Source organism: Bubalus kerabau, chromosome 18 (assembly GCF_029407905.1).
Source record: "Bubalus kerabau isolate K-KA32 ecotype Philippines breed swamp buffalo chromosome 18, PCC_UOA_SB_1v2, whole genome shotgun sequence".
Lineage (NCBI taxonomy): Eukaryota > Metazoa > Chordata > Mammalia > Artiodactyla > Bovidae > Bubalus > Bubalus kerabau.
The window spans coordinates 48,931,259-48,958,751 of record NC_073641.1 but is presented as its reverse complement, the minus strand read 5'-3'; positions in this window follow the sequence as shown (position 1 = coordinate 48,958,751).

Sequence of the window (27,493 nt, the reverse complement as noted above, 5' to 3'; positions counted from 1 at the left end):
CCAACCATAGTTCATCAGGCACTCTATCAGATCTAGTCCCTTAATCTATGTTTCATATCCACTGTATAATCAGAAGGGTTTTGATTTAGGTCATACCTGAATGGTGTGATGGTTTTCTCTACTTTGTTCAATTTAAGTCTGAATTTGGCAATAAGGAGTTCATGATCTGAGCAACGGTCAGCTCCTGGTCTTGTTTTTGCTGACTGTATAGAGGGTCTCCATCTTTGGCTGCAAAGAATATAATCAATATGATTTCAGTGTTGGCTATCTGGACATCTCCATGTGTAGAGTCTTCTCTTGTGTTGTTGGAAGAGGGTGTTTCTGTGATGGCAAGCGGTGGCTGTGGGGCGCTGGATCAGTGAGAGGTTGAGAGGAGATACTCCAGTCAAAGGTCAGAGAAACCTCAGTAAGATGGTAGGCGCTGAGAGAGGGCAGACAGACTAAAACCACAATCACAGAAAACTAACCAGTCTAATGACATGGGCCACAGCCTTGTCCAACTCAACAAAACTAAGCCATACCGTGTAGGGCCACCCAAGATGGCAGGTCATGTTGGAGAGTTCTGACAAAATGTGGTCCACTTGAGGAAGGAATGGCCAACCACTTCAAGTATTCTTGCCTTGAGAATCCCACAAACAGTATGAAAAGGCAGAAATATAGGACACTAAAAGTTTAACTCCCCAGGTCCGTAGGTGCCCAATATGCTACTGGAGATCAGTGAAGAAATAGCTCCAGAAAGAATGAAGAGACAGAGCCAAAGCAAAAACAACACCAAGTTGTGGATGTGACTGGTGATAGAAGCAAGGTCTGATGCTGTAAAGAGCAATATTGCATAGGAAACTGGAATGTTAGGTCCATGAATCAAGGCAAATTAGAAGTGGTTAAACAGTGAGATGGCAAGCGTGAACATTGACACTTTAGCAATCAGCGAAATAAAATGGACTGAAATGGGTGAATTTAACTCAGATGACCATTATATCTACTACTGTGGGCAAGAATCCCTTAGAAGAAATGGAGTAGCCATCATGGTTAACAAAAGAGTCCGAAATGCAGTACTTGGATGCAATCTCAAAAATAACAGAATGATCTCTGTTTGTTTCCAATGCAAACCATTCAATATCACAGTAATCCAAGTCTATGCCCCGACCAGTAATGCTGAAGAAGCTGAAGTTGAATGGTTCTATGAAGACCTACAAGACCTTCTAGAACTAACACCCCCCAAAGATATCCTTTTCATTATAAGGGATTGGAATGGAAAAGTAGGAAGTCAAGAAACACCTGGAGGAACAGGCAAATTTGGCCTTGGAGTACCGAATGAAGCAGGGCAAAGGCTAATAGAGTTTTGCCAAGAGAATGCACTGGTCATAGCAAACACTCTCTTCCAAGTGTTAATGCATACTTAAAAAAAAAATTATTGGAGTATATTTGCTTTAAAATATTGTGTTTCTGCTGTACAACAAAGTGAACCACTTATGTGTGTGTGTGTGTGTGTGTGTGTAACCTCACTTTTGGATTTTCTTCCTATTTAGGTTACCACAGTATGTTGAGTAGAGTCCCCTCTGTTATACAGTACATTCGCATTAGTACGAACAATAAATTCTGTAGAGGCTGTGGAGATAAATGAACTCTCCTACTCTGTTGTTTGGAATGTAAATTCATGTTAATTTTATCAAAAGAAAATGTGAACAGGTACACATTACATGTAATGGACACAATTTGAGCAGTAGTTACTTCTCTATGCAACAGTTGTAAATATTTTCTCTTAGGAATATCTAGAAGTAGATGTAGAAAATTTAAATATATACCAATTTGAAAACCTGTTCAGGAACTAAATTTATTTTTTTCTTAATAACTATAGTTTATTGTATTAATATTGGTACATTAATGTTTTGTTATAAACTATATTTCAGTATAGTCCTGAATATTCATTGGAAAGACTGATGCTGAAACTGAAACTCCAATACTTTGACCACCTGATGCGAAGTGCTGACTCATTGGAAAAGACCCTGATGCTGGGAAAGATTGAAGGCAGAAGAAGAAGGGGATGGCAGATGATGAGGTGGTTGCATGACATCACTCACATGATGGACATAAATTTGAGTAGATTCCAGGTGTTGATGATGGATAGGGAAGCCTGGTGTGCTGCAGTCTGTGGAGTCTCAAAGAGTTGGACATGACTGAGCAACTGAACTGAACTGATACTTCAGGAACTCATTAAGAATTGGGCGAAGAAAATACTACTGAAGGCATCCTAAATCATTTGCAGCCACATTTTTAAACATTGCTGTTTTGATGAAAATAGATCCTTATTTAACTCTGTACAAAAAAATAAGCTTAAAATAGATTAAAGACCTAAATGAGAGACCAGAGACTGTAAAATTCCTAGAAGAAAACAGACAGAATACTCCCTGACATAAATTACAGAAACATCTTTTTTTGTTCCATCTCCCAGGATAATGGCAATAAAAACAAAAATAAATGGGACTTACTCATACTCAAAAGCTTTTGCACAGCAAAGGAAATGATAAATAGAACCCAAAGATTGGGAGAAAATATTTGCAAATGATGTGACCAATAAAGGATTAATCTCCAAAATTTACAAATAGCTCATGATATTTAACAGCATCAAAGCAAACAGCCCACTTGAAAAATGAGCAGAAGACCTAAGAATATTCCCCCAAAGAAGACATACAGATAGCCAATAGGCACATGATAAGATGTTCAACACTGCTAATTATTAGAGAAAGTCAAAGAAAAACTACAATGAGATATCACCTCACAACAGCCAGAATGACTATCGTCAAAAAAATCCACAAGCAGTAAAAGCTGGAGAGGGTGCGGAGAAAAGGGAGTCTTCCTACACTGTTAGTGGGAATGAAAATTAGTGCAGCCACCATTGAGAGCAGCATGGACATTCCTCCCAAAACATTAAATATAGAGCTACCATATGACCCTGCAGTCCCATTCCTGGACTTATATTCAGAGAAAAACATGATCCAAAAAGATACATACAGCCCAATGTTCATTGCAGCACTGTTTACAACAGCTAAGAAAGAGACCACAGACCTAGAAAGCAAACTTCTGGTGACCAGTGGGAAGAAATAGTTACAGAGTTTGGGATGGTCACCTACACACTGCTATATTTAAAATGGATAACCAACAAGGACATACTGTATAGCACATAGAATTCTGCTCAATGTTATGTGGCAGCCTGGATGGGCGGGGGTGGGGGGGACGGTGGGGGGGTAGGTTGAAGGAGAAATGGATACATGTATATGTGTGGCTGAGTTGCTTTGCTGTTCAGCTAAAACTATCATAACATTTTAAATTGGCTAAACCGCAATACAAAATAAATATTAAAAAAAAAAAAAAACTGTTGGAGTTTTAAGAAATCATCTAGTGCTGGGGACCTCACCAAAATTAAATTTTCCCAAGATGTTTGACAACAATGAACAACCAATAGTTTATAAAATGTAAGAACTGTGTCAACATGGATAATTCATTTTTTAAATAGGAATTCTCCCATGTTCAAAGTAGGATTATTCACATACAGACACTGTGATGATATATCTTACCAAGATCAGAAATAACATGGTGTGCATACTTTATTGGTATTTATGGGTATATGAAAAATCAAGTAGTGGAAGTGAGTCCAGTAATGAGTAATGAGAGTGGATATATAAAAAAGGAAAGTATTATACTATGAATTTTATTCTTGTAAGCATGGTTGGTGTAAGCATGGTTGCATTCTTACCCTTGTTTATTGGTTTTGGTTTCAGAAAATGAAATTTTATTACTGCGTTCACTTCTTGTATCTTTTTTTGACAAGTGGAAAATGTAACTTGGAGCCAAGTGCCTTGGATAACCTCCCACAGAGAATAGATTATAGGTTGCCACCTCCTTGATGCTAATACTCCAAGACTCTCAAGAAAGACAACCCTAGAATGCAAAACTTACAAGAAATTCATTTATCTTTTTGAAAAAATTGTACACATCTCAAAGATACAGAGGAATAACATACAAACACATTTTTAAAAGGAAAAATGCTAAAAGAGAGGTTCAGTTCACTCTCTGTTTGGCATCAGAAAAATCTAAAATTAATATTTTTAGATGTGTGTTTACCTATATGTTGTCCTATTATTGTTCATAACTGTTAGTAACATCTTGACTTTTCCATTATCTCTACTTCTAGTTCAACCTTTCTCAGAGTAGCTGCAGAGAAATCCAGCTGTCTAAATATCTAGCAAGTTCCTATAAAATAAAAAGCAAAGCAGTTATCAGAATAACAATGGGATGGATTGTCTTAAAATCAATGTTTGTCTTGAAGAATTACCTTTAAATATATCATGCTAATAATGAATGGTTAAGGCAGATTATTGATTAACAACATGATAAAATTAATTACACAAACTGTTAAATATTTATTGCTTGACTCTTAAGCTTGCTATTTAATTTATTTTAAAATATTATTTTATTAAAAAATAACTAATATTATTTTATGTATTTATATTTATAATAATATGTATTTAATAAATAAATAAATAAATAAATAAAATTTTTAAAATTGGAAGATTTACCTTCCAATATTAACTGAATAATATTAGACCTGTCTTTTGCACCCTCTGTCTGTAAGTGCTGGATTTCTATTAGTTAAAAGCTTTCCTTTTCTACATCTTTCTGTCTTTTCTGTGAGTTTTTCTTGTAAAGCCAGTACATTTTTCTTGTTTTCATCAATCACATAAGCAACATTACATTTATACACTAATCTAGGTGCTGTGGTAATTATTCTGTCTTCCCAGATAATTTTTCCTGGATGTGAAAGAAAACGATGCCCATGGCTGTTAACAGGTTTTGAAGTCTTATTAGGAGGCACTCATTGAAGTGTTCAGATTAAAATTATAGTGTTTAAGTACATAGCTCTAATTGTTTTAAAACAAATACAAACAGTGGGCCATTTTTCACATAGGTTAAAATCAATAGCTTTATTATGATAAGTTAATTATGTCTCCATGAATAATAGGCATTCATCTTTGTTTATCTGTCTATATTTTAGCAGCAAGAATTTACCTTCCTATATTAACTGAATAATATTAGACTTGTCTTTTGTAACCTCTGTCTGTAAATGCCAAATTTGTCTATTATGTTAAAGGCTTTCCTTTTCTACATCTTTTTGTCTTTTCTGCTGCTGCTGCTGCTAAGTTGCTTCAGTTGTGTCCGACTCTGTGTGAACCCAGAGATGGCAGCCCACCAGGCTCCCCCATCCCTGGAATTCTCCAGGCAAGAACACTGGGGTGGGTTGCCATTTCCTTCTCCAATGCATGAAAGTGAAAGTGAAGTCACTCAGTCATGTCCGATTCTTAGTGACCCCTTGGACTGCAGCCTACCAGGCTCCTCCGTCTATGGGATTTTCCAGGCAAGAGTACTGCAGTGGGTTGTCCTTGCCTTCTCCTGTCTTTTCTGAAGTAGCCTCATATTGTCAGTACCCAGGTGTTCCCTTCTGTATGCATTATTGTAAGTATAGGAAGAAAAGTAATATAGCAAGTTAAATGTAAATTTGGTCCTTTAAGTCATTGAAACAACTCTCACTATGAATAGGGTATTAGAATAAAATATAAGAATAGTATAGTAAGGTAAAATATTGGTAGTAAGTTCTTTAGAAGACCTCCTTTCAATTGAGTTTAGTACCAGTTCAATTGTGTTCCGTATCAGTGAATCTGGAAAAATTAGATTTCTGGTGTTTTGTGGAAGCCACAGTTTAGTCCTCCTGAGGTGCTGGCTCACAAAGGAAACATGAATCCCGCTAGGTATTCATTTCACATTAATAGCTTTCTGAATGATAAGTAACACTTGAAAGGATCCTTCTCAGCATGGGGACAGCCTATCTTTCCTCTGGAACACTTTTATGTAGATGAAATCTCCCAAGAGAAATGACAGACTTCTCTATGTTGATCCTCCAGGTCCTTATGACTTTACTTTCCAGGGAAGGGAGAAGCCCTTTTTAAATATTGGAAACAATTATGGAGCATTCAGTTAAATCCGGCCCAGGGCAGCATCTCAGACCCAATTTGTAGACATGTCAAACATAAGTTCAAAGGGAAAAGTATATTCTTGCTTGCAGGAATTCTGTACTTTGTACCAAAGCTAGTATAATAGTAAAGCTTCAGACCATTTTAATCCAATAGATTGTGGAAGGTTAGCCAATAAATCATTGAATCGTTTTGTTGGGTTTTGATTTCCTAAGAGTTTGGTTCATCCATTCTATTTATCCAAAGGGCTGAGGATAAAGAAATGTAATAACCAATAGGTACCCACAAACATTTATGTAACTTCTACATGGCAGGGAAAACAAAATTAATTCCTCTCTGATTCAATATGCTCTGATACCTTGAAGTAGGAATTCTGTGTATTATGAGAGCTAGTACTACTGTTTGATAATCAACTTTTGAAAAGGAAAAGATAATAGGCAATTCAAGCATCATACATAATGTAATTAGACCAAATCTCTTACCTCCCACGGGTGTTGATTCTATAAAACCCAACTGCTGCCAGGTTTCTTGTAAAGTTGATGAGGAATCTTCTGCAGGTATCTTGGAATTGGCATATAAAGAACTCTGAAAAAAGCATTCCTCTTTAATAAGTTTTGAATAATTTCATCTTTTTGGTAGGGGCTTCCTGGGTGCCATAGCGGTAAAGAATACTCTTGCCAGTGAAGGAAACATGAGATCTGGGTTCAATCCCTGGGCTGGGAAGATCCCTTGGCATAGGAAATGGCAACCAACTCCAGTATTCTTGTCTGGAAAATTCCATGGATAGAGGAGCCTGGCGGGCTACAGTCCTTAGGGTCTCAAAAAAGTCAGATAAGACTGAATGACTGAGCACACACAGAGTCTAGTTACTTTGGCTTTATTGGTGACAGCAATTTTAACAAAGCAAATAAAGACTGATATAGGAATTTCTTCATAAGATAGTTCCCATTACTCACTGAGTTTCATTTATCTTTCTAAATCCAGGTAATTCCCTTGTGGAATCTTTTTAAAATGAATGAACATTTCTTTCTTTCTTTTTTCTTTCTTTCTTTCTTTTCTTTTTTTCTGTCTTTCTTTCTTTCTTTTTTTTTTTTTTTTTCCATCAGGCACAGCTCAGATTTTTATTCCTGGAGAAACTTTGAGCAGTTTACAATGATAATCATGATGCAAAAATCACCAAGTTCCAATATACATGAATGATTTAATTTCAATAAAACTTTCTGTCATTTGTACTTTTGAGTTAAACTTCTGCCTCCAGCACTTTCATAAAACTATTCTATGCCATTCAGAATTGTTTCTGCATACACTGAGGATTTATTGCAGAGAATTATACAAGATATTAAGATTTATTCAAATTCAAAAATCACTTTTGAGTTGATGGCAACACTGTATTAGCTATCTACATTTCCAATTCCAGATAGTTAGGACTACTTGATTTTTTAAATTTTTATTTTAATTTGGAGTATAGTTGAGCAATAATGTTGTGTTAGTTTCAGGTGTACAGCAAAGTGATTCAGTTATACATGTATCTATTCTTTGAAAATTTCTTATTAAAAATGGGTCTTCTGAGTTTGGAGTCTCATGTTTTAACTGTGTTTTTTTTTTTTTTTTCCTAACTTTGTCAAAAAAAGCACTGCCTTAAAATTTTTTGTTGTTTTGCCTTTATTAAGCTCTATAATGGATTACTAATATCTAAGTAGGAAATTCGGAGAAGCAATGGCACCCCACTCCAGTACTTTTGCCTAGAAAATCCCATGGACGGAGGTGCCTGGTAGGCTTCAGTCCATGGGGTCGCTAGAGTCGGACACATCTGAGCGATTTCACTTTTACTTTTCACTTTCATGCATTGGAGAAGGAAATGGCAACCCACTCCAGTGTTCTTGCCTGGAGAATCCCAAGGACAGGGAAGCCTGGTGGGCTGCCGTCTATGGGGTTGCACAGAGTCTGACACGACTGAAGTGACTTAGCAGCAGTAGCAGCAAGCAGGAAATTAGTTGTAAAGCCTCTGCAAATCAACCATGAATTTTCCAAGTGACATTTTAGTTCTCATCAAAATCAAGAATTCCCTACTTATCCAAATGTCCCCCATTGCATTAGACCAAACATGCGTACACATGTACTTATGTGTGTTACACTCTCTCACACTAATGTCATATAATCACATGTGTATTTGGAACAGGAATACCAGACATTCTAATCAGGGTCTAATATCCTCTATTATTCCTGTGATGATCATCATCTTCTATTTCCTCAGTATATGATTTGTAAGTAAGATTTAGGGAATTTGGGGAATGCTTTCTAAGTAAATATCATAAGCACAAAACAGCACTCATTAATAGCTAGCTTGATAGTGCATTGAATGCTAGATCCTGTGCACCTGTAAGATAGCGGTCAGGTAACACACGATAGCTCAGTAACCCATGGTAACTCAAAAATGTGGTTTCCATTTATCTTCTTGGAGGTGTTCAGACACTCCATGCACCCACACTTGCAGAAGAATGGAAAAATATGTTATTTATCTCTAGTCTTCTAACAAGTTTTAAGTTAAAATTTAACTAGCAGCACCTTTATCTTCATAACAAAACAAGTGGAAAGGCTTCTCAAATCTAGAACCTCTAAAACTGAGAGAAAGACTATAGCCCACTTCAGTGGTTCAGAGTCTCTTTAGCTCCTAGAAACTAACCCAGACAATTAGAGTGTTGCCACATAACTGCTCCGTTGTGGTTTTCTGGCATTCACTAAAGCTGGGACCCAATCTCTATAATACCCTGCTTGCCCCTAAATTGTCTATTTGGGGTTTGTTTGCATACTTCTTTGGCTTTTAGAAACCCCTAGTGTAGCATATCTGACTTGTAGATTGTAGCACTTGTTGGCTTTAGCTGACAACAGATGCCCTAAATACTTTACTTCATTCCAGCAGTACTGTAGTTTGTCTACTGACATCCTTTGCCCCTGTGAAGCAAGGATAGTTAGCCAAGTCCAGGTATCAGTTTTGCATTGCTATTTAGTTTCCAAGGGTACCAACAAATCATCTACATTGTGAATAATTCATAAATCTCTCAGGTGGGACAACTTTCTTCAAGTTTTCCTGTAAATAACAAGAGAAAATAAGAAACCTGAAATCCTACAAACTCCTTTGTCATAAATTCTGGGCTCATTTATAAGCAAACACCAACAAAACTTTAATAGTCATTCAAAAGAGGAATAAGGGGATATAAGCAGAATGTAGATCAACTATAGAGAAAAGTTTTGTAGATGATGGTACCAAAATAAAAATAGTTGCAGGGTTAGGAACTACAGTATGGTTATTTAAACAGCAATTTGTTTGCTTCATTAAAATCTTATACATAGCCTTGATAGAGAGGTTACCACCTTGATCAAATTGAACTTCCTCTTTACAGAACATATGGAAGTATTGAGTGACTTCCCGTTTTACCTATCCCTCTTTTTCTAATTCTTGTGTAACTGTTTTAATTCTGAGTGCTGACAAAGGATATTGTTTTACACTTGGCCGTGGCTTATTGTTTTGTTAGCTATATTTGTTTTACATGTCGAATTAAACCAGTATCATTACCTTCAGAGCCCAAACTGATACATTTATTTGTTGCCATTGAGGGTATTTTTTCCAACGTACTGTGAGAATGCCACTGCCTTACCCCCTTTTCTTTCAGAAAGGACAAAATAGGCAGATAAAATGCCTTTTATTCCCCCAGGGGGCTCCATATTTATTCTATCTGGCATACAGAATGCTGAGGCCTAATTTGCCTAGCCGTTGTCTTCCAAATCAGTTTACAGGTGATTGGGAGGGGAAACTATGTTCCCCAGTTAAAAGAAAATATTTGTATGAAAAATACTGAATAAAAAGAAAAGAGAAAAGTGAAAAGCTGACTAAAATTACCAACAACTGATACTGATGTATCATCAGATCAAAAGTAAGAGACTTGTATGGAATAAATAGCATAGGTATGTACTAGAAATGGCAAGGAATAAGATAGAATAAAGGAAACATGTTGAAATATATTTCACCAGTCACTGCCTCAGAGATTTCCTTCAATCCATCAATGTTAAGCCATTTTCTAGTTATTCCCTAGATGAGGATTTTGTCCTTCTGGGATTTCCTGAATCCCTGTTGCTACCATTTCTGTGTTTCTTGAAGTCTCTTTCTGCAATCCATCTTCCATTGTCCCAGCCTCTTGCAGTAATATAGTGTTTCTTTCTTCCCTAGCTCCCTTCAAAGGATGTGCAGAGAAAGGGTTATATTGAGAATAAATAGTTCAAACTCAGAAGCAGACACTGTATTTTTAAAATTATTTTATTTCTTCTTATCTCTATGTTGTCCCTAAACTAAGAAGCTGCTGCTAAGATTTTAAGTAATAGTCTATCTTTGCCATTCTCTTTTTCCTCATGTGAGCTTGAATAGTTGACAAGAGAACACAGGGAAGAAGAAAAAATAAATGAGTAATAACAGCAGGTGGAGAGCAGGTGAATTACATAGGAGGCCTGGGTAGCTTTGCACTGGCATCAGCTCCACTGGCAGTCTGAATAAGAAGGGCTGATTTTCCTCCTATTGAGATAAAAACATAGAATTTAAGGCTTTTTTCCCCCCCTGTGTCAGTATTTCCACCTAGTATTTCTGTTTGCCTTCTCCAAGTCCCAAGCACAATGACTGGTCAAATTATTGACTTCATGTAGGGACACAGCCTCCTACTCAAGTTCTCAGTTATCCTCTAATCTTATCTTTGTGATTCCTGCTTCCTAGCCACATGGTATGTGGATGATAAATGTTAAATCCAGACTAATACATTAAGAGATCCCAGTTAGGTCATGAGATTCACAACTTGGGTCCTCAGAGAAAGTGGTTCATTACCAGCTAAAGATATGGTGCACCTGCCTCTCTTTGTATGGAAATGCACACGTAAAGGGGGCCATACATCTGAAAGATCATTGTCTCCCTCTTCCCAGGAGTTGATTTTGAAGAATGGAGGGACTAAGAGATGCAGGAGGATGAAAGAGGGAGGGAATAGTAGAGGAAAAAATGGTTCCGTGAGCAAGAACGTAACATAAATGATCACATTTCCCCTTCGGTTTTTCTCTTAGTATTTTCTCCTGGCTATTTTTTAACTTTCATCTTAAGATGATACTCACCCTACAAATAACAACCATTTACTTGTGACTGGTTACCTATAAATACCTTATTTATCAAAATCTGAGACACCATTCTCTGGCTTACTGCAAGATTGGATTCATATATGTAAACCTATTTCAAATATGATGGAGAGATATAAGTCACTTATGAAAAATACTTGCAGAATACATTCCTGGCTGACCATATTTTTATACCATTAAAAAAAAAAAACTAGCAGTGATCTTTACAAGATGTAAGAATTGTATTACCAATGCTTACTCCACCAAAAATCTTGAACTTAGAGAGCATGTTTTGTCTGTTTCTATACTAAAGGTAGGTGCCCAATATGCTACTGGAGATCAGTGGAGAAATAACTCCAGAAAGAATGAAGGGATGGAGCCAATGAAAAAACAATATGCAGTTGTGGATGTGACTGGTGATAGAAGCAAGGTCCAATGATGTAAAGAGCAATATTGCATAGGACCTGGAATGTTAGGTCTATGAATGAAGGCAAATTGGAAATGGTCAAACAGGAGATGACAAGAGTGAACGTTGACATTCTAGGAATCAGCAAAGTAAAATGGACTGGAATGGGTGAATTTAACTCAGATGACCATTATATCTACTACTGTGGGCAGGTATCCCTTAGAAGAAATGGAGTAGCCATCATGGTCAACAAAAGAGTCTGAAATGCAGTACTTGGATGCAATCTCAAAAACGACAGAATGAGAGAACAGCATTGAAACATGTATAATTACCATATGTGAAATAGATGACCAGTCCAAGTTTGATGCATGAAACTGGGCACTCAAAGCTGGTGCACTGGGACAACCCAGAGGGATGGGATGGGGAACACATGTACACCTGTGGCTGCTTCATGTCAATGTATGACAAAAACCACCACGATACTGTAAAGTAATTAGCCTCTAGCTAAAATAAATAAATGAAAAAAAAACCCAGAATCAAATGCCAAAAACTGATTATTTCTGGTAGAAGTTGTAGCCTGCCTCCAAGCTGACCCTCAGTGGTCTCTGTCTCTTGGTAATCACACTCTGATTACCCTTCCCACTCTGATTACCCTTCCCACACTATACCAGGACTGGCGTGTGACCAACAAAATAGGGCCAAAGTGATTATGTCACATCTGAGATTGAGTAATAAAGAAAATACATTCTCATATTCAAAAACAAAACAAAAAAAAAAAAAAAAAAAAAAAAAACGACAGAATGATCTCTGTTCATTTCCAAGGCAAACCATTCAGTATCATGGTAATCCAAGCCTATGCCCTGACCAGTAATGCTGAAGAAGCTGAAATTGAATGGTTCTATGAAGACCTACAATACCTTCTAGAACTAACACCCAAAAAGATGTCCTTTTCATTATAGGGGACTGGAATGCAAAAGTAGGAAGTCAAGAAACACCTGGAGTAAAATGCAAATTAGGCCTTGGAATATGGAATGAAGCAGGGCAAAGGCTAATAGAGTTTTGCCAAGAACACAAACTGGTCATAGCAAACACACTCTTCCAACAACACAAGAGAAGACTCTACACATGGACATCACCAGATGGTCAACAATGAAATCAGATTGATTATAGTCTTTGCAGCCAAAGATGGATATGCTCTATAAAGTCAGCAAAGACAAGACCAGGAGCTGACTGTGGCTCAGATCATGAACTCCTTATTGCCAAATTAAGACTTAAATTGAAGAAAGTAGGGAAAACCACTAGACCATTCAGGTATAACATAAATCAAATCCCTTATGATTATACAGTGGAAGTGAGAAATAGATTTAAGGGACTAGATCTGATAGATAGAGTGCCTGATGAACTATGGAATGAGGTTCGTGACATTTACAGGAGACAGGGATCAAGACCATCCCCATGGAAAAGAAATGCAAAAAAGCAAAATGGCTGTCTGGGGAGGCCTTACAAATAGCTGTGAAAAGAAGAGAAGCGAAAAGCAAAGGAGAAAAGGAAAGATATAAACATCTGAATGTAGAGTTCCAAAGAATAGCAAGGAGAGATAAGAAAGTCTTCCTCAGCGAACAATGCAAAAAAATAGGGAAAACAGCAGAATGGGAAAGACTAGAGATCTCTTCAAGAAAATTAGAGATAAGAAAGGAACATTTCATGCAAAGATGGGCTCGACAAAGGACAGAAATGGTATGGACTTAATAGAAGCAGAAGATATTAAGAAGAGGTGGCAAGAATACACAGAACTGTACAAAAAAGTTCATCACGACCCAGATAATCATGATGGTGTGATCACTGACCTAGAACCAGACATTCTGGAAAGTGAAGTCAAGTGGGCCTTAGAAAGCATCACTACGAACAAAGCTAGTGGAGGTGATGGAATTCCAGTTGAGCTCTTTCAAATCCTGAAAGATGATGCTGTGAAAGTGCTGCACTCAATAGGCCAGCAAATTTGGAAAACTCAGCAGTGGCCACAGGACTGGAAAAGGTCAGTTTTCATTCCAATCCCAAAGAAAGGCAGTGCCAAAGAATGCTCAAACTACAGCACAATTGCACTCATCTCACATGCTAGTAAAGTAATGCTCAAAATTCTCCAAGCCTGGTTTCAGCAATACATGAACTATGAACTTCCAGATTTTCAAGCTGGTTTTTAGAAAAAGCAGAGAAACCAGAGATCAAATTGCCAACATCTGCTGGATCATGGAAAAAGCAAGAGAGTTCCAGAAAAACATCTATTTCTGCTTTCTTGACTATGCCAAAGCCTTTGACTGTGTGGATCACAATCAACTGTGGAAAATTTTGAAAGAGATGGGCATACCAGACCATCTGACCTGCCTCTTGAGAAATCTGTAGGCAGGTCAGGAAGCAACAGTTAGAACTGGACATGAAACAACAGACTGGTTCTAAATAGGAAACGGAGTATGTCAAGGCTGTATATTGTCACCTCCTTATTTAACATATATGCAGAGTACATCATGAGAAACGCTGGACTGGAAGAAGCACAAGCTGGAATCAAGATTGCCAGGAGAAATATCAATAACCTCAGATATGCAGATGACACCACCCTTACGGCAGAAAGTGAAGAGGAAATCAAAAGCCTCTTGATGAAAGTGAAAAAGGAGAGTGAAAAAGTTGGCTTAAAGCTCAACATTCAGAAAACGAAGATCATGGCATCTGGTCCCATCACTTCATGGGAAATAGATGGGGAAACAGTGGAAACAGTGTCAGACTTTATTTTTGGGGGCTCCAAAATCACTGCAGATGGTGGCTGCAAGCCATGAAATTAAAGACACTTACTCCTTGGAAGGAAAGTTATGACCAACCTAGATAGCATATTGAAAAGCAGAGACATTACTTTGCCATTAAAGGTCCGTCTAGTCAAGGCTATGGTTTCCCAAGTAGTCATGTATGGATGTGAGAGTTGGACTGTGAAGAAAGCTGAGCACAGAAGAATTGATGCTTTTGAACTGTGGCATTAGAGAAGACTCTTGAGAGTCCCTTGGACTGCAAGGAGATCCAACCATTCCATTCTAAAGGAGATCAGCCCTGGGATTTCTTTGGAAGGAATGATGCTAAAGCGGAAACTCCAGTACTTAGGCCATCTCATGCGAAGAGTTGACTCATTGGAAAAGACTCTGATGCTGGGAGGAATTGGGGGCAGGAGGAGAAGGGGACGACAGAGGATGAGATGGCTGGATGGCATCAGTGACTCGATGGACATGAATCTGAGTGAACTCTGGGAGTTGGTGATGGACAGGGAGGTGGAGTGCTGCAATTCATAGGGTCACAAAGAGTTGGACACTACTGAGCGACTGATCTGATCTGATCTGATCCTACCATTACACATATCCAAAAATTTTTAAAAAGAATAAAACAGCTTTATCCCTTATTAAGTGCATCACAGGTAATCTGCTAAAGAGATAACAAAGAACAAAAGAAATCTTACCCTGTTTGTATAACCAGATTAGATACAATGTTACACACATTTTGACTTTTTTAGGTTATCAAATTTTATATTTTAATTATTTTAAATTTTATTTTATATTGGAGTATAGTTGATTAGCAATGTTATGTTTCAAGTGTACAGCAAAATGATTCAGTTATACATGTATCTCTTCTTTTTTAAAATTCTTCTTCTATTTATTACACAATATTGAGCGGAATCCCTTGTGCTATGCAGTAAGTTCTTCCTTGTTGGTAATCCTTTTTAAACATAGCACTGTATACATGTCCACCCAGACTATTGATTTTTTCCTCCACCCCACCTGTCTCCAAATTGCTGCAAATGGCATTATTTCACTTTTATTAATGGCTCAATAGTATTTCATTGTATATATCTACCACATCTTTATCCATTTCTATACTGATGGGCATTTAGATTGCTTCCATGTCTTGCCTATCATAAATAGTGTTGCAATGAACGTTGGGGTGCATACATCCTTTGATATATATCATGTTTTTCTCTAGACATTTGCCCAAGTTGGGTTGCTGGATCCTGTGTTTAACATTGCAGTAAATATTTTTTAACTCAACCACAAGTAATGGAACATTTATTTTGCATAAATATACAATGTATATATATATGATGAGCTTAGTGATTTTAGTAATGGAAAATTGTTCTGATTTCATGATTATGTCTTTATTATTTGAGTAAACTAAAATAGTATATGTTTATCATTTATTATTTGCATACAATTAATATTGATTGATATTTAATATTTGTCAAAACCTGGTGTATATTTAATATTTCATTTACTCTTACAAAGAACTTTAATCTTACAATAATAAACATATTACTTTCTGAATTTTATAGATAAAATTTTGGGCTGTTGAAATTAATATATATTTCACATTGGAATATTCTTTCATGGTAGGTGATTAGTATCACAGTTATGCAATTTATTTTAATTTGTTATATGTTATAATTCTTCCAGTGGTAAAGAATTCATGTGCCAAAGCAGGAGATAGGTGTTCAGTCTCTGGGTCGGGAAAATCCCCTGGAGGAGGAAACGGCAATCCACTTCATTATTCTTGCCTGGAAAATCTCACAGACAGTGGAGCCTGGTGGGCCACACTCCATGGTGCTGCAAAGAATCGCACACGACCAAGCACACATGCATAATTCTTTAATATCCACATAAATCTTTGACTAACTAGTGATTTTTTTTTTCACTAACTAGTGATTTTTCTTCACTACTGTGATTTTTTTTTTTTTTAAACTGAGAATATCTGGATTGTCTCAAAAACAAACTGGGTTACTACCATTTTGTGGTTAATCTTATATAGATAGGTGTCTTGCGTGCTCAGTCACTTCAGTTTATCTGACTCTGCGACCCCATGGATTGTGTAGCTCACCAGCCTCCTCTGTCCATGGGCTTCTCCAGGCAAGAAGACTGAAGTGGATTGCAATGATCTCCTCCAGGGGATTTTCCTGACCCAGGAATCAATATGTAGTATATAATAAATCATGCAAAACAGTTCCAGTTTCTTTTCAGGTTACCCTAATCTTTTACTTTCAGAAATTTGCTTAAATTGTTTTAAATTATTTTGGCTACAAGTGGGTTAAATGAGATGTACATCAGAATGTTTGATTCATCATAAAATATATGAATATTTTCATAACACTTTTGGTGATCAATAAATGTTAGTTCCTTCTCTCTTAACTATGTCATCAATATCACTACTCCCACAACCAACTGGTTTCATTGCAAGCTAGTCATAAAATTATACTCTGAAATCAAATAAAGTTCTATTTATAGATCATCTCTCTCCAATTTAGGAACTATCACCTCCCACCTGTCAGAGTGGTTATTGTCAAAAAGACCAGACAGCAAACACTGATGAAGATATGAAGAAAAGGGAACATTCTTACACTGTTGGTGGGAATGTAAATAGAGCGTATTTTTTCCAGCAATTCCACTTCTTGATATATATCAAGAGAAAATGAAAAACACTAATTTCAAAAGATTCACACACCCCAGTGTTTATTGCAGCACTATTTACAATAGCAAAGAAATAGAAGCAACTTAAAGTGTCCAGCAACAGATGAATAAAGATATTGTAGGTCTATATAGACAAAAGAATATTATTCAACCATAAAAATATTTCAGTCTTGCCATTTGCAACAATATGGATGGAGGGTTTTAGGATTATTGAAATAAGACAAAGACAAACACTTCATTTTATCACTTATAAGTGGAATCTGAAAAGTAAAAGAAATGAATATTACAAAATAGAAGCAGACTCACCGATACAGAGAACTAATAGTTACCAGTGGGGAAGGGATGGGGGACAAAATAATAGCATTTATCTCTTAAATCCCTACCCCTATGTGTAAACTAAGAAACAAGGATGTATTGTATAACAATGGGATTATAGCCAGTAGTTTATAAATACTTCAAATGGTATATGATCCATAAAAATACTGAACCACTGTGTTGTATAACTGAAACTAATGTAATATTATAAATCAACTGTAATTTTAAAAGGTTTAATGAGACTACCATCCATTCTGAGCTGCAAGAGTTCTCTGTTGACACATGGAAAGTAGGTCCAATGATACATTGTGATTTATTCAGAAATACAGCGTCTGGTAATTTTTCCAAATAATATATATTTTTTAGTTTACTCTTTTCACTGCAAAATTATTTAAATTATTTTCCCTGTTATACTTGAACAATCCTATATGTGACAATAAAATAGGAATCTGCTGAGAAAAAAGTCTGAGATAACCGTGCCCTTCTCTTTTCCTACAATACTCCCTTGGTGACCAGGCTGTAGCTGACAAGATGCCTTGTATTTCATGAAATTCTCATGGTCCTCATGATGAAATGATCAACTCCTTCCACTTGGATATAGACCCTCAACTTCATGGTACAACTTGGTAGTTAGAATTTAATTTCATGTGTCTCCTGTCTTTTTGTCAAAAAGATAACTGGAAGAGATAAATGTCAGAGAAGGGCACTAGCTGACTGTTTATGAGGACTTTTCCTAGGCATCAACTGCATACCATTTCTGTTCACATATATTTGGCCCATATTGAGACAGAGAAGGAAATGTGGATATGTAAATATTACTCAGGAATATACCTGTAAGGGCTTCCCTGGTGGCTCAGATGGTAAAGAGCCTGACTGCAGCTCAGGAGACCCAGGTTTGATCCCTGGGTTGGGGAGATCCCCTGGAGAAGGAAATGGCAACCCACTCCAATTTTCTTGCTTGGAAAATCCCATGGGCAGAGGAGCCTGGCAGGCTAGAGTCCATGGGGGCAAAAAGAGTTGGACATGACTGAGCCACTTAACTTTATACCTTGTAAGGAATTCTTTGGAAAAATGTAGATTTGATATTTGGAAAGAACTTGGCATACTGGTCACAAAATGTGCTATCTGTTGGGTTGGACAAAAAGGTCATTCGATAGAGGTTACAGAAAAACACAAATGAACTTTTTGGTCAACACAATATTTCTTCTTGAAATGCCCTCTCTCATATTTTTATAACTGTATTTTATTTTTTATTATTTATATCTTGATATGTGTGTGATGTAAGAGCCCTTTCCCACTGCAAAGCAGCCTGCATTTGTCATTTATGTCTTACCACATTTTACCATATATTATATGCAGAATATGAACCACAAACTGAAATCTTTCAATAGGGTATTTGATCAGCTACTTAATTATTTTGTCCCTTCTTTTAAGAAGGATGACAGCATTCTAGGAGGAAACAACTGTCTGTCTGGTTCAGAAATTCATTCCAGACCTTCAAACTGTGATTATCATGGAATAGCACCAAATAAATAAGAGTAGGCTAGATAATATACATAAATCAATTGTTTCTAAATATTTTGAAACAACTTGAAAAGGCTCCATGTAAACTAACACCTGCAGACAGTGACTGAAGCCATGAAATCAGATGATTGCTTCTTGGCAGGAAAGCGATGACAAACCTGGATAGTGTGTTGAAAAGCAGAGACATTACTCTGCCAACATAGGTCTGTATAAGCAAGGTATGGTCTTCCTAGTGGTCACATACAGTTGTGCGAGCTGGGCCATAAAGAAGGCATAACACCAAAGAATTGATGCCTTTGCACTGTAATGCTGAAGACTCCTTAAAGTCCCTTGGACAGCAAGGAGATCAAACCAGTCAATCTTAAGGGAGATCAACCCTGAATATTCACTGGAATGACTGATGCTGAAGCTGAAGCTCCAGTATTTTGGTCATCTGATGCTCACAGTTAACTCATTGAGAAAATCCCTTATACTGGGAAAGACCAAGAGCAGAAGGAGAAGAGGGGATCAGAGGATGAGATGGCTGGATGGCATCACTGATGCAATGAACATGAACTTGGGCAAACTCTGGGAGATGGCCAGGGGCTGGGAGGCCTGGCATATTGCAGTCCATGGGGTCACAGAGTCAAACACAAATGGGAAACTTAACAACAACAACAGCAACAAATTAACACCTAAGTGTTTTATCCATCTAACCACTTCAAGTATTTTGGGAATGTATTGCACTAGAAATTATAAATAATTACACTTCCATTAGAACTTCCCTAGTGTCTCAAACAGTAATGAATCTGCAATGCAGGAGACCTGGGTTTGATCCCTGGATTGGGAAGACTATATGGGAAGAAATTCAGTGGTTTTGCATGCTCCCACATGTGAAATAAAACTGTAAGTAGAAATATAGATGAAAGAAACCATAAAAAGTTATATAATTGCTATAAAGGAAAATTGTCAGAATATTAATTCATACACATTAGAAAATGTTACTTAGAGGATAGTTAGTGCATTTTTCCATCAAACTGAAAAATTGATCTATTTCAGCATAAAGACAACATAGGCTTAAATATAGTTTTAGCAAATAGATCATTTTTCACAGTATTAAGCCGAAAACACTTTCAAGAATTCTTAATGCTGCAGTACTTTTAAACAACTGTGATGCAATTAATTTCTACTGTGCACATAGGCAACCAACAACCATAGAAGCAACATTAAGGCAGTTATAAGCCAAATACAGAAAGTGTAAACAAAGTAAGTTAGAATTGAAAGAAACTGGGGTAAAGGAAAATCATTCTGGTTTACATGTAAATATGTAAAGACTGAACTGTGATTCCACAACACAAATTCTTTGTTTCCAAACAAAATTAGAGATAAAAAATTTATACAACACACACATACCAGTTTATTTCAAGATCCCAAGAGTTATACTAACCCAGTACCATATCTCTAGATAAACTTAATCTGAAATTTGGCAATTTCATGATTCTATGATTCCATGCCCAATTTTGGAGCTTACTGTATTATGTTAACTACTGTTGCTGTTGTTTAGTCATTAAGTCATGTCTGACTCTTTGTGATCCCATGGACTAGGGCCCACTAGGCTCCCCTGTCCAAGGGATTTCCCAGGCAACAATATTGGATTGGATTGTCATTTCCTTCTCCAGGGTATCTTCCAAACCCAGGTGTTGAACCCATTTCTCCTGTATTGGCAGGCTGTTTCTTTACTGCTGAGCCACCCAGGAAGCCCCAAGAATACTGGAGATTGTAGCCATTCTCTTCTCCAGCAGATCTTCCTGACCCAGGAATTGAACCCTGGTCTCCCACATTGCAGGCATATTCTTTACCATCTGAGACACCAGGGAAGTCCATGTTAATTACTGCCTTGATGCAAACTTATATTTCTTTAAGCCTGCATTTTTCATGTTTATTTGTACCTCATTTTTTATGTTCAAGATGATAGGGACCGAGTTTCTTACATGTCCTTCAACCTGGGTAATTCCATTACGGAATCTTGCTGTACACATTCCCACCAGTATAGCACTTGTCTTTCAGAATTATGCTATCCTACAGTCTATAGGATTTCTAAGGTGTCCCAGGTGGTGCTAGTGGTAAAAAACCCGCCTGCCAATACAGGAGACATGAGACCTTTCATTCTGTCCCTGGCTCGGGAAGATGACCTGGAAAAGAGAATGGCAACCCACTCCAGTATTCTTGCCTGGAGAATCCCATGGGCGGAGGAGCCTGGCAGTTTTTAGTTGCTGGGGTCGCAAAGAGTTGGACACAACTGAAGTGACTTAGTATGCATCTGATGGTCCATATAGTCTACTTGCACTTTTGAATCTTCATCTGATGTAATTATTGCCAAATTGTTTTGTTTTTATTTTCCTTAATTAGGTTTTGTTTTCTTAAAATGATCAAGAACATATTTTCAGTTATTTTAGAATGAATGCTACAGGTTTTAGAATTTTACTACTTAAAAGAATGTGAATTCAGTGTTTCAGTGGTCTATACATTTTCCCACTACATAAATTTTTGAATATATATATATATATATATATATAATAATAACTCTGAACAAATTAAGGATTCTTTGTGCCTTTTTGAAGTGGGTGGTTTCTCATGACAAAGCCTAGTGGGAAATGGTTCAAATTGTGGAAAGCTGCTTCTCTGGTATGTTTTGTTACAGGGCACATTGGATCATTTGCCTGGCTCTATCTTTTTGGTCACTTCCTCTAAACAAATTGGATTTTCTAGAGGAGCTTGGCCTGTATGCAGCTGATAAGTAGAGCAGCAGGCTATGCTTGCATTTGGTATTCCTCCTACAACTTTGACTTCATTCTTTTCATCCAATTTTCTGGTTGTTATGGTTTGCACTGATGATTTTCCTCTTCTGCCTCCTCTTTCCCTTTCACTCAAATACAATTTCTTGTCCCTTTCAGTGCTTGTAATAATAAGGTGCTTTGTCAAGCAATGCTAATATGCTGTCTCTAGTCATACTCCTTGAAGTGATTCATCCTACAGAAAGGCATTTTTCATTGCTTGCCTCCCAAAATATAGATAAACAACTACAAATCTTTGGGAACCCAGATTAGAATTTAGCATAACATGCAATGCAAAATAAAGCCACACTAATTGCATTAAGGTTTTTTAAATGTCTGCCTTAGTGACCTAAAGTTGTATTTGAGGTTAGAAAATTCCTAAGAGATTTACAGATCCATGGACTGTATTAATTAAGCTGGAAGCACAGGAGGAGGCACTGTGTGATTGAAAGGCAAACAACAGACCCTCTGAATAAGAGTGCACAAAAATAAATATGGCATGTCTTATCTATTGCTTGCTATAGACTTAAGGATTTTCTCCATGTTAATAAAGTAACTGGAATGAAGAAGATATGATTTTTGGAACTTGCAATTCTGGTTATCAAACATGTTTATTTGAATTGATGAACACAGAAACATAATTTCCATCCATGAATTGAAAACACTAACTATAAACATTGTATTACTCACAATAATGTTGGACAAATGAGGTAAATAAGGGTTATATATAAACCCTTTATAATCTTTATAATCCACTCCATAAGTCAAATAAATATGTATTAAATATATTATAAAATCTAATTCTTAAATGTTATCAGAACAATAAGTCTAAGGAGTGTCTTGTGTGTGTGTGTGTGTGTGTGTGTGTGTGTGTGATGTGAATCAATCTACTACAAAAGATGGGAAGTAACTAACTTCTTAAAATACTCATCTTCAATCCAGAGTAGAATTAGCTTAAAAACCACAATAATGTGCATTTAAACTATAAAAACATACACAGCACTATATCAGGAGATACAAATTTATATTTGTTTTATGTATTTTGTTTCAGATTATGTAAAGACAGCAGCATATAATAGGAAAGATAGCTTAAATAGCTTAATCAACCGTAACCAAAATATCTTACTTTTAAATTAGACAATTTTCCAAAGGCTGTAATGCCTATAGAATACTACTATGTCAACTCTACTTTTCCCTACAAGGTACTGTTTAACTACCAGATAAATTATATCATTAAAAAAAATGACCTAGAAAATAATGCTCTTTTGTGTGTGTGCTAATTTCTCTCCTTGTATAGAGATGCCCAAAATAAAAATTTAGTTTATCTTAGTGCTTTAAAAGCAAATACAAATTTAATTCAATTTCTTCATCATGGAGAAAATCTTTAATTGGATTTTAAGCTATTTTTGTTACATAGTCACTGTAATTCTTTGCACCAGTATTTGAGAGAGAAATCTAGAAAACATTATACTGATGCTTGCTCAAATGCTTTTCAGGCTTTGAGAACTGCATTTTATTATTTTGAGTATTGAAATAGCTGCTCAGATCAGATTATATCAGATCAGTCACTCAGTCGTGTCTGACTCTTTGTGACCCCATGAATCCCAGCACGCCAGGCCTCCCTGTCCATCACCAACTCCCGGAGTTCACTCAGATTCACGTCCATCGAGTCAGTGATGCCATCCAGCCATCTCATCCTCTGTCGTCCCCTTCTCCTCCTGCCCCCAATCCCTCCCAGCATCAGAGTCTTTTCCAATGAGTCAACTCTTCGCATGAGATGGCCAAAGTACTGGAGTTTCAGCTTTAGCATCATTCCTTCCAAAGAAATCCCAGGGCTGATCTCCTTCAGAATGGACTGGTCGGATCTCCTTGCAGTCCAAGGGACTCTCAAGAGTCTTCTCCAACACCACAGTTCAAACACATCAATTCTTCAGTGCTCAGCCTTCTTCACAGTCCAACTCTCATATCCATACATGACCACAGGAAAAACCATAGCCTTGACTAGACGAACCTTTGTTGGCAAAGTAATGTCTCTGCTTTTAAATATGCTATCTAGGTTGGTCATAACTTAAATAGCTGCTAGAGCATTCCGAAAATAATAATATAAATAAAAGGACTACACAAAACAAAGAAAACCATGATTTAAAAAAATAAGATTGAAAATTTTGTAAGTTTACATTTACAAAATGTTGATTTGATACATTTATATATTGCAATATGATTACCACCATGTGCTGTGCTTAGCTGCTCAGTCATTTCCAACTCTTTGTGACCCTAGGGACACAGAGCCCACCAGGCGCCTCTGTCCGTGGAGTTCTCCAAGCAAGAATACTGGAGTGGGTTGCCCTCCTCCAGATGTTCCCAACCCAGGGATTAAACCCAAGTCACCTTCATTGCAGGTGAATTCTTTACCATCTGAGCTACCAGGAAGGCCTGAGAATATTGAAGTGGGTAGCCTCTCCCTTCTCCAGGGGATCTTCCCAACCCAGGAATTGAACCAGAGTCTCCTGCATAGCAGCCGGATTCTTCACCAGCTGAGCTACCAGGGAAGCCTGATTACCACCATAGGGTTAGCTAATATCTCTATCATCTCACATAACTGTTTCCTTTCTGTGATGTGAACAATATAGGTCTAGTCTCTTAGCAACTTTGAAGTTTATAATACTGCAATGTTGTGTATAATCACTACATTTATTCATCTACTAGTTGCAATTCTGTGCTCTTAAACAACAGATAGCCAGATCTCCCACCCACCAAGTCCTGGTAACCACCATTCTATTCTGAGATTTACAGAAAACATATTTTTTGAAAAAATTATGTTCAAATTATAATAAAGAAAATAAATCTATAGAAGCACTAAAAAGTAGAACACTAGTCTAATTTGAAATAAGTGATCTGATGCCTGCAAGGTAAAGGAAAGGTGAATGAGTATTCAAAATATAGAGAAAGGATGTACAAAGTTCTGGTAGCAATAAAGGCCCATAGAGACAAGAGACCAAGGTAGCTAGAGATTAATGAAGGAAGCAGAGAGTACAATGAAATTAAGTCAAGATGAAGCAAGAGCTTATGTCTGCTAGGCATGTTGAAATGCATTCTAAATTTAATAGGGATAGAGTGAGTGAAATTAAGCTAGAGAACAACAAGAATAAATTTGCTTTTATAAAATATCAGTGCCTCTGTCATTTGGAGAAGAGAGCAGAAGTGACAAGTTTAATGGCAATAAGGGGATCATTTATGAATTTATTCATCTGGTCCAGAAAATGTCTGTCAAAAGGGGCCAATTATATAAATATTTTATGTTACATAAATTATATAACTCACATATTACACATAAATCACATCTTTTAAAACAATATGTGATATTATTTTCAATTTAATGCATAAATGCACTTTGTGCAAATAGATTGTTATGGCCAGCTTTAACAGAAAAATACTTTGATAACTGAACTATATTTTATACAGACATAAATATCTAGTATTTAAAAGAAAAATATATTTTTAAAAATGTACTTACCATTTTCTTTTAATGTACCCATTTGTCATATACTTGATATCACATTTCTCCTATGTAAAATAGACATTTGATATAGCATAATGTAACATATACAGAAAAACAATCCTCAATATGAAAGTATTCTAATTCCCAAACCTAAGAGAACATTCCACTTGCCACATCTTGAGGAGAGTCTTACCTTCACTATGACTTGTTAATGTATTTTTAAAAGTCAAAAAGAACAAAAGCACTTACTATGCACTTAAAACATTGTCATTGTAACATTCAAAAAACAAAGAATTAATTTTATTTATGCAGCATATTCTGTGAAATAAAAGCAAATCTTGTCTACATAGTTAAATCAGGCAGTATTGAAGTTAGATATAAACTATAAATAAAAAGTTGATAAATTTAAAAAATTCAATGTGTGCCTATGAGAGATTTTGCTTGGGGATAAGATAAACAATATGTCTTGGAATGGAAATGACTGAAATATCTTTAAGGCATTATCAAACAACTTCCAGTCTTTTTCCATTTTGTTAAATGGGGACCAAAAGCTTGCTTTGAAAAACTGGCTAAGACTTTACAATATTATAAAGATTTAATGGGGTTATGCAAAGTTAACCAAATGATATTTTGGTTATTTTCTTTTCTAAGTAGTCTGCACTCTAATAATCTACTGCTGAGCATATACTCATCTGGATTCACATCCAATTAGCAGTCGGAAATTTCAAACAACAGGCATACCTTTTTGAGTAATACAAAACTAAATTTTATAATATATAATTCTCTTTGAAAAAGTATATATTTAAAATTCCCTGTACTCTAATTAATATAGTAAAGTCCAGATTTTAATTTCTTATTTTGATTTATCCTTTTCAATACACTGTTGGAGACATGTATAAAATATATAAAGACTTTGAATATTTTTCCTGAAAACATCTCTATCTATTCAATGTTTATAAAGCAAATGTAACCATTGGTTTTATTTTGCATCATTATTTTTCTATTCATTATAACATGCTAACTATTTATGTTCTCTGGAATTGGAATATTCTATTTTTCAACGATAACATTTTAAGTTTGAAAAGTTTTGTTTTGATCCTTTGTTTTCTCCAACTGTTTCTGTGTTCAGATGTTTTCATGAAAGGAGATGTTAAATTCTCCTTCCTTTCACATAAAGTTTGAATCCTTCATTGATGCATAAGCTTAAAGAAAATTTTATTAGTGAATTTAAGGATTTCACGTAACTTTCCCCCTCTTTCTCTCCTTCAACGCTGGTTCAGTGTAAAAGCTCTCATTTAATCCTGTCATCATGAAATTTCAGTAAGGGATAATGTGTGGTGTTATGGAGTTTTCTTTGTTCTTCATTAATTTATCACAACTGTTACCACCTGGAAGTAAGGAGATCTTTCAGTATAGTGATACAAAATCTTATGCTAACAGAAGTGTTCAGTAATACAAAGGAGAAGTATTTTCTTTTCTAAGTAGTCTGCACTCTAATAATCTACTGTTGAGCATATACTCATCTGGATTCACATCCAATTAGCAGTAGGAAATTTAAAACAACAGGCATACCTTTTTGAGTAATAAAAAACCAAATTTTATAACATATAATTCTATTTGAAAAAGTATATATTTAAAATTCCATGTGCCTTCACTGAACTATTGAATGTGATAATATTTAATCTTTCTTACTAGACTAAGAAATACTTATATTCATTTAGATTTAGTATTCATTTGTACTTTAAGCTCATCCCTTCTAAAAATGGCATATAAAACGGTCTACAACACTCCTAATGGCATTTGATATAACAAAGCATGCCCCAAAACACATTCGAAAGATAGCTTATATTTAGTCTGGAAGGACAAGTAAAAATATCTTCTTGTTTAAATTGTAGTTGAATAGCAATGTCTTCATACAGCTGATACATTTATGCTATTAAAATTTTTCATCCCTCCCCAAAGCTCATTTCCTCTTCTCTGACTCTTCGATGTATGTCTGTCTGTCTCCAAACACAGATACTCACATGCATATATTTTTATTACAAAAAAGATTGTGCTAAAATATTAATAATATAGTTGAGCTACTGAGTCTTGACAAACATATTATCAATAAATATAACAAATATTTTTGAAAATGAAATTAAATATCTTAAAAAGTCTTCTAAATTATATTTCTATTTTATGCAATTTAAGTGGCTCAAATATAAGCTTTATTACAATTAGATTTTAAAATAGGGATTAGATTGATGTTTAAAAATTTGAATATTATTTTATTA